We start from the raw sequence: 10,775 nt of genomic DNA on the forward strand, positions 1-10,775 counted from the left end.
CAGATATTTGTTCTCAGGTCTTGGATGTGCCCGTAAAATGGCAATAGGCCCGCCCCCTATTACATTGGGACTAACATAACACTCTGGCGAAAAGTGGGTGCAGCAATGCACCTCTGCCTACCCCGCAAGGGAGTACATTAGTACAAGGCGTGAGTGCGTGTGTGCAGATTATACTTAGCTTAGCAACTCAGTAAAAATAACTCGTGATATAAACTTATAGAAATAAAATATACTTACCTAGTTACCTAGTTGTCCCGATAACGGATCTACAGGTCGGTACTAAATTGAGTAGTGCGGGTGAGATAAATTTGACTAAGTACTTACTTATTATCTAAATACGAGTAGCTAAGTATGTAATATAGGGTATATTATGTGCTACATCCCGTAGGTCTCAGATCTGGAAAAACCACACTCCCTGGGAGGCTGCAGACGATTCCCCCATAGCACCCACCTTCCCTGCATTAGGGCGAGGCCCCATTGGTGCGTTACGTGAATTTACATCATAGCGGTCGCGACGACGTTGTCGTTGCCATATACTTTTAGTAGATTACCGTTTATTCATCAGCACCACCACCAACCACGCATCAATTATTCATTATTAGCCGTTTCCTCGCCGTTGGTGGCACAACTACCTACCTTACGAGATAGCAAATCGAATTCAAGGTTAGATTATTTTATTAGACGCAGAATAAAGTGCCTACATGTGTAACGAATAGGGACGGCGTTACAATTCAGACAACGACGCTATCGTTATCGCTATCACGCCGTTAAACGACCGACAACGGCGTAATCCGTCGTTTAGATACTTCAAGATATGAAGCTATCAGAGTATTCATATCAGACACATATTTATATTTTAAGGGTTATCTTATCAACTCATCATTTATGTTTCAGCAACAATGTTATTTTCAAGTGTTCTGTAATACCACATATTTGGAAAGATTACTGTTTGAGATTTTTGCGACTTGACAGTAATTCCGGAGTTGAAAAGTCTTTAGTCCCAAATTGGGGGCACAAAAGGAGCCTGTTAGAGTGACGTATCGTACCACGGTCAGTCAGGGCAGTCGCTGACTGACGCTAGGTACCTACTGACTGGCCAATCCTTTCACCATCATGAAACCCTATTAGTCTAGCTCTTCTGTTGATCATAGACAGGATAAGAAGGAGTCCCAATTCTTTCCATAATTCAGGATTTTATAAGACTAGATTAGATAGTTTAGGTGCCGTCTATACGACAAAAGTTAGCTATTTTTTTAAACAAGTAGAGTCTAATGTTCTTGCAAATATTTAATTGGAACTAACACAAATTAAAAACCATATTCAAACATGATGCGCATAATACAAATAAGTATATAGGCTTCCGGTGTTTTTAAACAAAAAATAAATTTGAACATACATATTTATCTACGTTGATGTTGGTTAGTATATTTACTTGGATTCCAAATACATAGATAGGTTTAAAGAATTCATAAAATACTACGTTCGTTGTTAATTACATATTGATTATTTTTCTAAGCGTGCCGGTTACAAATACTCTAGCTGGATGGCCTGGATGGAAGAGGGCTCCCGAGGGGTTGTCAACTTGTCACCGTGATGAAAGGATTAGCCAGTCAGGATACTCAGGATATTTGTCAGTTGCTGACTCCTCAGCAGCAGTCAACGCCTGTTGCATCAATGATAGTGCCATTCCTAGGGATACACTTTCTAGCCTGTACTTAGTGATATTAGCTTATCTTTTATTTAACAACAAATTCAAATCTACTTTATCCTCCCTCCCTACATAGGTACTTACATGATACCCTTACCTTATAGAAAGCTTTCTAGAGCGCACGTTTGCATACTAAACGGGATTTCCCGGACCCCGCTCTGACGCACGCGCATAAAACATCACCACAGGTACTTTACCATGCAACAGGCTTACACACGATCTTACAACAAGGAAAATTGGCAGACAGACAGATACTTCCAAAAGTCACGTACTTGCAAAACTTGATGTTATGTGTATTGTGTACGCAGGGCAATGTTGACTGCTTGCTTACTTCCTAGGTAGGTAGGTAGGTATATTATATTAGGTGGTCCTTATTTATGACATCTTAATCGGAGGAGGAAATAAACAGAACTTTCTTGAAAAGTTTATACTTACTTTAATTTTTAGCTTCTTCCTAACTAATTGAAGACTGGAGATCACGATTCTCACATTCCCACATGTAACTGTACCATCGGCAGTTTTCCTTGTAAGAACTTATTTGGCTGCACAAGCATGCAATTTCTTTTTTGCCAAGGAAATTATCGATAATTTTATATAACGGGATCGAAGTCATCGAAGACCAACAACCCACTAAATTCGTTTGGCATTTGGCAGGTGGAAAAACTTGAAAAGTGTGTTTTTTATTATTTTAACTATGTACTTACTTATACATATAAGTGAATGACTTAAATACTTATCAAATATGTCACATATGTAATCGTGATTTTATAGAATGAAGATTTTCTTACATCCTATAAAAGCAAATTTATAAATGAGATGTTTAAGGAAATAGGTATACTAACTGTTCCATGCCAATATATCTAGGAAAATATTATGTATGTTCGTAAAAACTTAAATTCATTTAGTAAAGTAGGAGCCACTCACGGTATTGAGACCAGAAACAAAAATTTATAAGTTGCTTTTCCCCACACTCAGACTTTCGAAAACAAACACATCATTCATGGGGAACTGTATACGTTTTTATAATAAATTATCAAATGAAGCAATAAATCTTACTGAGCAAGAATTATGTTAAAGCTACATTATGTAGTAAAGCTTACTATAGTATAAATGATTATTTAAACGACAAAAACGCGTGGTCTTGTCCACCTCAGCTAAGGCAATTGAAAAAATGAAATGGATATAGGTACTTAAGTAAAATTGTAGGTACTAGATATAAGTAAACATTGTAATAGATATAAGGAAAAAGTTGAAAAGATGCTCGAGGAGTTTCTTTCGCCATTTCTTTCCTTCTCAATGACGGGGCCTTTGTGAAATGGTGGTAGATGACTATCGACAAATAATTGTAAAATTTTACGTCGATTAAACGCGTTTTCAATAGCTTCTTGGATTGGATGGGATTTTATGCTGAACTTGATAGAGCTCAAGCTCCTGAAAGGTTACTTATAGTCTGAAAAAAATGTAAATATAATTATAAGTAAATACATGTTTTAGTAAGTAGGTATCTGAAAAGTTTCTTCATCTTGAAAGACCAGGCGCGGATCCACCCATATGGGCAAGATGGGCATGCCCATCACCTAAATGACTTACCATATCACACCACGGAATTTAATCATAATAATTTCGTTATTTTTCACTTACGTATGGCTGTTTTTTATAATTATGTTGGTAGTGAAGATTTCAGGTTATGCTAAATATTTTTTTCCACCTCGAAAGCCATCCGGATAGCTTTTAAAGAATTCAAAACACAAAAATTTTCGTCCATGCCAAGAGTCTAAGGCTCGGCTTACAACCTAATTTACTTTTTATGTATACAACGAGACTATAAGTATATTATATTATGAACTAGGGGTCGAAGTGGTCGCCATGGCCGCAATTGGTCTGACCAATCATCATCATCATCATCATATTATGATCTCAATTTGGTTTTTTATTATAAAAAACCAGAAGATTTTAATTAAATTCTATGTTTAATGTTTTGGGCGATTCTTCAGGGACCTTATTTTCGACGGCGGCGGCGTGAGTATTATATTTCTTAACTATTTAATTAAGATAAAGACACGATATTTTTTTCAAAACAGTTTAGCTTTATCTCTATCTGTACCTAACAAATTAGATTTTTCTGAAAATGATGTTTTAGTACTGAAAAATGTTTAAAGTGCGTCCTTCAGATTCATATAGCGTGTCCGTTTGCCAATTTCCGGAAACAAATGTTCAGTATCACATTTCCCTTTTGATTTATTAACATAAATTATAATTATATCAAAGGACAATGAGTTTTCCTTTCCTTTTTATAAATAAATAATTAAGAAGAGATTTGAGAATTTAGAAAGTACTAATTCATATGTCGTAACATGTTGGTGACCATACTTGGTCTTGGTCAGTGGAAATGGGAGTCTAGCTGCCAGCTCGCTGGAGCCAGCTCTCCAACGGACCAGCCAGTAGATGAAGGTGCTCCTAGTATGCCTACATCGTGGTGAAACGAAGATCTAATCTAATCTGATTCATATAATCTCATGGGTATGAGTTTTATGTAATGCTTTTCAAAATTAAAAATATTCAGTTTAGACTTATTAAACAACTAGCTGTTCCCGCGCGCTTCGCTTGGCCTTAAAAAGTTTTCCCGTGGGAATTCCGGGATAAAAAGTAGCCTATGTTTTTTCCCAGGGTCTAGACGTATATTTTTAAATAAAAAAAAATAATCTTCGGATTATTAGTATACATCTCTCTACCACAATTTTCGTGTCAATCGGTGCAAAAACGGCGGAGAACGAGCCAGGAGGGACGGACAGACATGACGAAACTATAAGGTTTCCTAGTAGACCTACGGAACCCTAAAAACTGCTATCACGCTATCAGTACTTCAAGGCGATGCAAAACCACCTTTTTTTACTTGCCCACCACCTATTTTGAGGTCTGGATCCGCGCCTGTGAAAGACAGATAATGGTTCCTTGGTTTCTTTTTAACACAAATAAGTACCAAGATATACATTATTTTGTAAAGCAAATGCGGGAAAATACTTTAAAAAGCAAGTGTCAAATAACTCTATTATTGATATATTCACACGCTTGCTGTTCATTGATGCAATATTCGTCGCATTACTTCCTCAGCCTACATTTTTCTTTGTCTTTATTGGTATTGTATCAGTGTGGATTGCATACGAAATTTATTCATGTACCGAACATGGGAAAAACAGTAATGTCTGTCTGAAATTCTTTGTCCCATTCCCATATCATGGGGAAAACGATTTATAGCTAAGTAGGTAGGTAGCTAATTAAACATGATGCACAATCAGAATAACCACTCATTAAAATGTAAATCATTTGAAATTGAATCGGTGGCCCACTCGTAAATCTGATAACTTATAAGTATTTGAAGGAACTCAGTAACCCCCGTGGTTTATTTTGTCTTTGCATGTTTATTTTATTTTTGACATTGAACCAGATACGTAGCATGTGTGTGCAGTAGTGATGTAACGAATATTCGCATTCGCATTCGCATTCGCGAATATTCGCATATTTTTGGATATTCGCATTCGCATTCGCATTCGCAAAAATTTGTGCGAATATCTTGCGAATGTCAGTAGAATTTGAAAATAATGGTACGTTTACAAAATCAAAATCCATTCGTTTATAACCTTTTTAATACAAGTAATCTTCTTAATTAATTATAATTAATGACATTTTCAGTCTTTACTTTATCATTTGGAATCCTTACTAATATTATAAATGCGAAAGTAACTGTGTCTGTCTGTCTGTCTGTTACTCTTTCACGCCAAAACTACTGAACGGATTTGAATGAAATTTGGTATACATACGGTTTAGACCCTGGGAAAGAACATAGGCTACTTTTTATCCCGGAATTCCCACGGGAAAACTTTTTAAGGCGAAGCAAAGCGCGCGGGTACAGCTATTATTTATAACTAGCTATTCCCGCACGCTTCGCTTGAAGGATTTAGGCCTAGTAAATAGGGCTTTAGGCCTAGTCCACCAAGCTGTTCTAGTGCGGGTTGGTGGACCCCAACACAGGCAAGCTTGTGCTGAGAAAGTTGTCTGGTACCTAAGTGGGCAACGCGACTGTCAAATGTTTTCAAGCTGCCCGAAGGCCTCTGACAAGGCTTAACGACTGCTGCCGAAGCAGCAACCGGGACCCATGGCTTGACGTGCCGTCCGAAGCAAGGAAGCGTCCAGAAAAAAACCACTTGAAATCGGTCACCCATCCAATCACTGACTGTGCCATGTGTTGCTTAACCTCAGTTATCAGTCCTCAGATCAGTTACGATCACTGAAACTAGCTCGACTACGGACGCTTCAAAAAGTGTTCTCTCTCTCTCTCTCTCTCAGCCTTCTGTAGTCCACTGTTGGACATAGGCCTCTCCTAACGATCGCCACCCCAAACGGTCACCCGCCATCTGCATCCAGCGGCTTCCCGCTACCTTCCGAAGATCATCAGACCAACGGGTTGGGGGGCGACCGACACGCCGTTTGCCGACACGGGGTCTCCACTCCAGAACCTTTGTACTCCAGCGGTCGTCGGCTCTGCGGGCTACGTGGCCAGCCCATTGCCACTTCAGCGTGCGTAATCCTTTTGGCTATGTCGGTAACTTTAGTTCTCCTGCGGATTTCTGCATTACGAATCCTATCTCGCAGGGACACGCCTAACATAGCCCTTTCCATAGCACGCTGAGCAACTCTGAGCTTGTGGATAAGCCCTTTGGTGAAGCACCACGTCTTGGCTCCGTAAGTCATCACTGGCAACACGCACTGATTGCAAACTTTTGTTTTCAGACACTGAGGTATGTTTTCAGTGAAGATGTGTCGTAATTTCCCGAACGCTGCCCATCCGAGTTGGATTCTACGAGCTACCTCTTTATCGAAGTTGGATTTACCTACACAAAAAGTGTTACTACTTTATTTTAAAAAAACTGCGTCTAGGCTAGGCTAGGCTAGTCTGATTCGGAATGCGCCTAGAACAGCAAACCATACAAAAATTACGCCAAATTTGAACACCAACTGAATATTCGCATTCGCATTCGCATTCGCGAATATCGAAATCAGATATTCGCATTCGCATTCGCGAATGTTCAAAAACACACATTCGTTACATCACTAGTGTGCAGTGTGTATCGTGTATGCCTATAATTTAATTGAGCTTGAAGTTGGTAAGTTATTGCTATGTATCAGGCGAGGTACCTCGGCGGTCACTCCATATGGCGAAAAACTAAGATTCGGAGTGCTGCTACGCGAGCCACGACTCTATCTCGCTGTACTAAACGTACCGATTGAACGACAGCTCCCTTTCGTTCATTTTTCGTCAATGAAGAGTAACCCTCCTATATCATAGTGAGTGACCATTTGATTGCATCCTGCGACCAATCACTAACGTAACGACCTCGTGGTCACCTTGAACGACTCGGAGACTGCCAAACTGCGTGTCAACTCACAGATTTGGGTTAATTATACACTTACCTAAAATGCATTTTAAAATGTCAACTGAATAGTCGTTTAGCTAGTCGTTTGGCTAAATGATGTAAAAAATAGTTTTTTTTTTGCAGTAGTATAACTTCTATCTGTTTAATTTAATGGGATGGCCGGTGTAACTTGCGAGGGTATTCAGTGACAGGCTAACTGCTGGCTAATCCTTTACCCTGTCACAGGTTCCACTAGTTTTATTATCTCCAACGGTGTTTGATGTATCAAGTACCTGTCAGGAATATACGCAAGTTCTAATGTTTATCATTTCCATGTGTAGCTATTTATAAAGTAACCTATCTACATCTAAGTTACACAATATATCTAGACTAGATAGACTGCCATTATTTGATAGTTCTAAAATTAATATGATTATGAGGACGGAGTGAATCAATCAAACGCCACAAAAGTATTTTTCCAGAATTCATAACGACTTCGTTGTGCTAACGTCTGTGAGTCGTTAGATCACTATTTAAATTCCGTTGTAATTAATTACGGAAGCGTTGCGCAGTCTCGTTATTCGTTAAAAACACGACATTAAAAAGTTATTTTTAAATCGTATTCAACGCGTATTTACCAGTTTTTCGTTAGAATTGTTATTGGAATTATAACGCGGATATTTACGATACTCGATGTCGCTTGACGAGTGGATTTCCTTATCACATGTTGAGATTAACGGCGCCGTTATCTCGTTATCGAGAACTCGTTGTGTAACGACATGAGATAGCGGCCGTTTGCTGCGAACAAAGAAACGATTTCATTCTGATGATAATGAAATGATAAGCAACTTGTTGTAAATGTTCTAGTATGTACCTATTTGCATATCTATTTGTCACTTGAATCATGTGAATAGATGACTAGGTACCTATCATAAGTCCTACATAACATGGTAAGTACAAAATATAAATAAGTAAGTAGTTAGGTATATATATAGTTGTACCTACATGAATAATAGGTAAGTATGTATTTATACTTACCTTTTGGGTTATAAGACTTACTTATAAGTTAAACTAAAAGCACTACCAGGCACTGCCTTTCTTAGATATTTAAAGCACGGAGATTAACAATTACTCAATTACTTATTGTTAATCTAAATAAACACAGCTTAAATATTACTTAATAGCTTAATACTTATTATAAATAATGGCTTGACCTCTAATTAAGCTGTGTGGTGCAATAACAATAACACATAAAGACATAAACCACGTCATTCATATAAATATCGTATCAAAAACCTAAATTGATCTAGCAATTATTACGAATTAGATAGGGATAATGATATATTTAAATGTGATTATTTGTTAAAATATGTAAGTAAACAAATAAGTACTTATAGGATTTAAGATTAATTTAGTATACTTATGGTAAGAACTTAGGTGAGTACCTACCTAAAAAGTAAAGTACTTAAATAAATATTCTGGAATAAAACAACGAGTCTATAGAATGGTAGCGGAAACCTAAGATATAAAACAAAGAATGGATGAACTATTTCCGTTACTCTCACAAACGCTATGTTAGGGCAACAATCTCATGTGAAATGTGAATTTTCACAGCATATTATACTCAATAACTATCAATCAATCCGTATTAAATACTTTCTCGATAATACTCAATAGATATTATAACTTAGGCCCGTGAACCTCCGTGTAGCCTACTACCATTGTTGATGAATCCCATGAATGGAGTACCATCTTGTTATAGATTGTTATAGATCCATTCATGGATTATTATTATTACTTACACTGCAATAATATTTATACTATAGATCTTATAGTGGTTACTTAACATCCTTTCTTAAATATTGACTATTCCTAGTAGAGTATTTTTATAATTATTTAGCTTAGTTCTATCAATACTTGGAAAGGTAGAGATCACAGGTTGACAGGGTCAATCTAACGGATTTGTACGTTGTCGAATGGTCATGTATCTATTTTAGTCAAGGCGGTGAAAACTAAAATCATCAGCCATCTGTATTGCTCCTAGGTCCTAGAATAGCACTGCTAATAAGTATTATGATTATGAACCATTGGCAATGTCTCTCAAAATTTAGGCGAGGTGAGCGGAACTTTTTTTAAAACCATCTCGCTTGTGGCGGCCAGCCAGCGTAAACCTCAACTTCCTACTTTACATAAGTTACAGGTTGTCGTGGAAAAGAGAGCAAAAACTGAACCAGACGAGGGGGTCACTCTATATGACGAAAAACTAAGTTTCGGAGCGCTGCAACACGGGCCACGAATCTATCCCGTTGTATTAAGCTGCGTACAGACCGGCCCAACGAAGGCCAACGAACGGGTTACGTTGGCCTTCTTTGCTGCAATCTGCCCTGTATTATGTATGATAAATATCCATCGTTGGGATAACCGTTGGCGTTCGTTGGGCGTTCGTTCGTTGGCCCGGTGTGTACGCAGCTTTAAACTTGGCGATTGCACCATTTGCACCACATCTCTCGGTCGTTCGTTTTTTCGTCAGTATAGAGTGACCCCCCAGGTCCGGCCGATGTCCGCAAGCGTGACTCGAAACGTGACTCATACACGTTTTAGTAACGTTATGCAACGCATCATCACGTTACTGCAACGTTATGATCTGTTGACATAATTATTTTAGGGCCAGCCATAGCCATTATAGTGCAGCGATGAGCAAAGAAATTGTATTGTTATTTTTAAGAGTGCTCTATTAAGAGGAGAGTATACCTTCGCGATTCTAGCGAAATAGGTATTTAGGAAAAGATTTGTTATCACTTGCGCTCTCATGCCCCGGGAACGGGTGCGATAGAGATGCACTGCAGCACGCGACTGACAATAGGTACTTTTCTTAAGACTAAATATTACCGGCCTAATAAAACATAATAAGTACTTACTTATTTTAATTTATAAATTTCAGAACATTCAGGAATAATACTGAAAACTATTGACAACAAGTACCTAAGGAATCACATACAAGTAGATAATTACCTACTTATAGAGTGGTAAATACTTGAAAATCCTCTAGTACAGTGTTTTTCAACCTTTTTCATGACGCGACCCCCCTGGTATAAAAAAAATATTTCGCGACCCCCTTGACCCTTTCGGTTTTTATTATGTATGTAGGTATGTGCATGTTACAGTATTTCCAATATTCATTCCATACGACGTATTTATGGTCTCCATGATTAGGATTCGAAGTTGTACCTACATACTTATCGGATTTAAAAACCCATTATTTTACAATTACACATATCGGATACGTGTGGCCATGTACATGGGTATACGTACGTAACGTACGACTAATGCCATTGCGACCCGGAATTTCTTTTTCGAAATTAGCTTTTTCTTTCTGACTTTTTTGAACATTTAAATATCTTGAATTAAAGTTTCCAAGGGTAAAAAGACAAAATATCTGGCTTTACAAAAAAAAATATACTTGTGGTCGTCGTCTTTGAAACAGACAGTAAGGTCTCCCACGCTACGTTTGCCTATTTGTGGTCTATACTCGAGAACTCGTTTACCCCAATGGTTATCGGTTCTTCGGCAGATATGGCCAGCACACTACCACTTCAGCTTGCATATTTTGACAGCTATCTCAGTAATCTTAATCCTCTGACTGACGGAAAACCTTA

Source organism: Plutella xylostella, chromosome 25, assembly GCF_932276165.1.
Source record: "Plutella xylostella chromosome 25, ilPluXylo3.1, whole genome shotgun sequence".
NCBI lineage: Eukaryota > Metazoa > Arthropoda > Insecta > Lepidoptera > Plutellidae > Plutella > Plutella xylostella.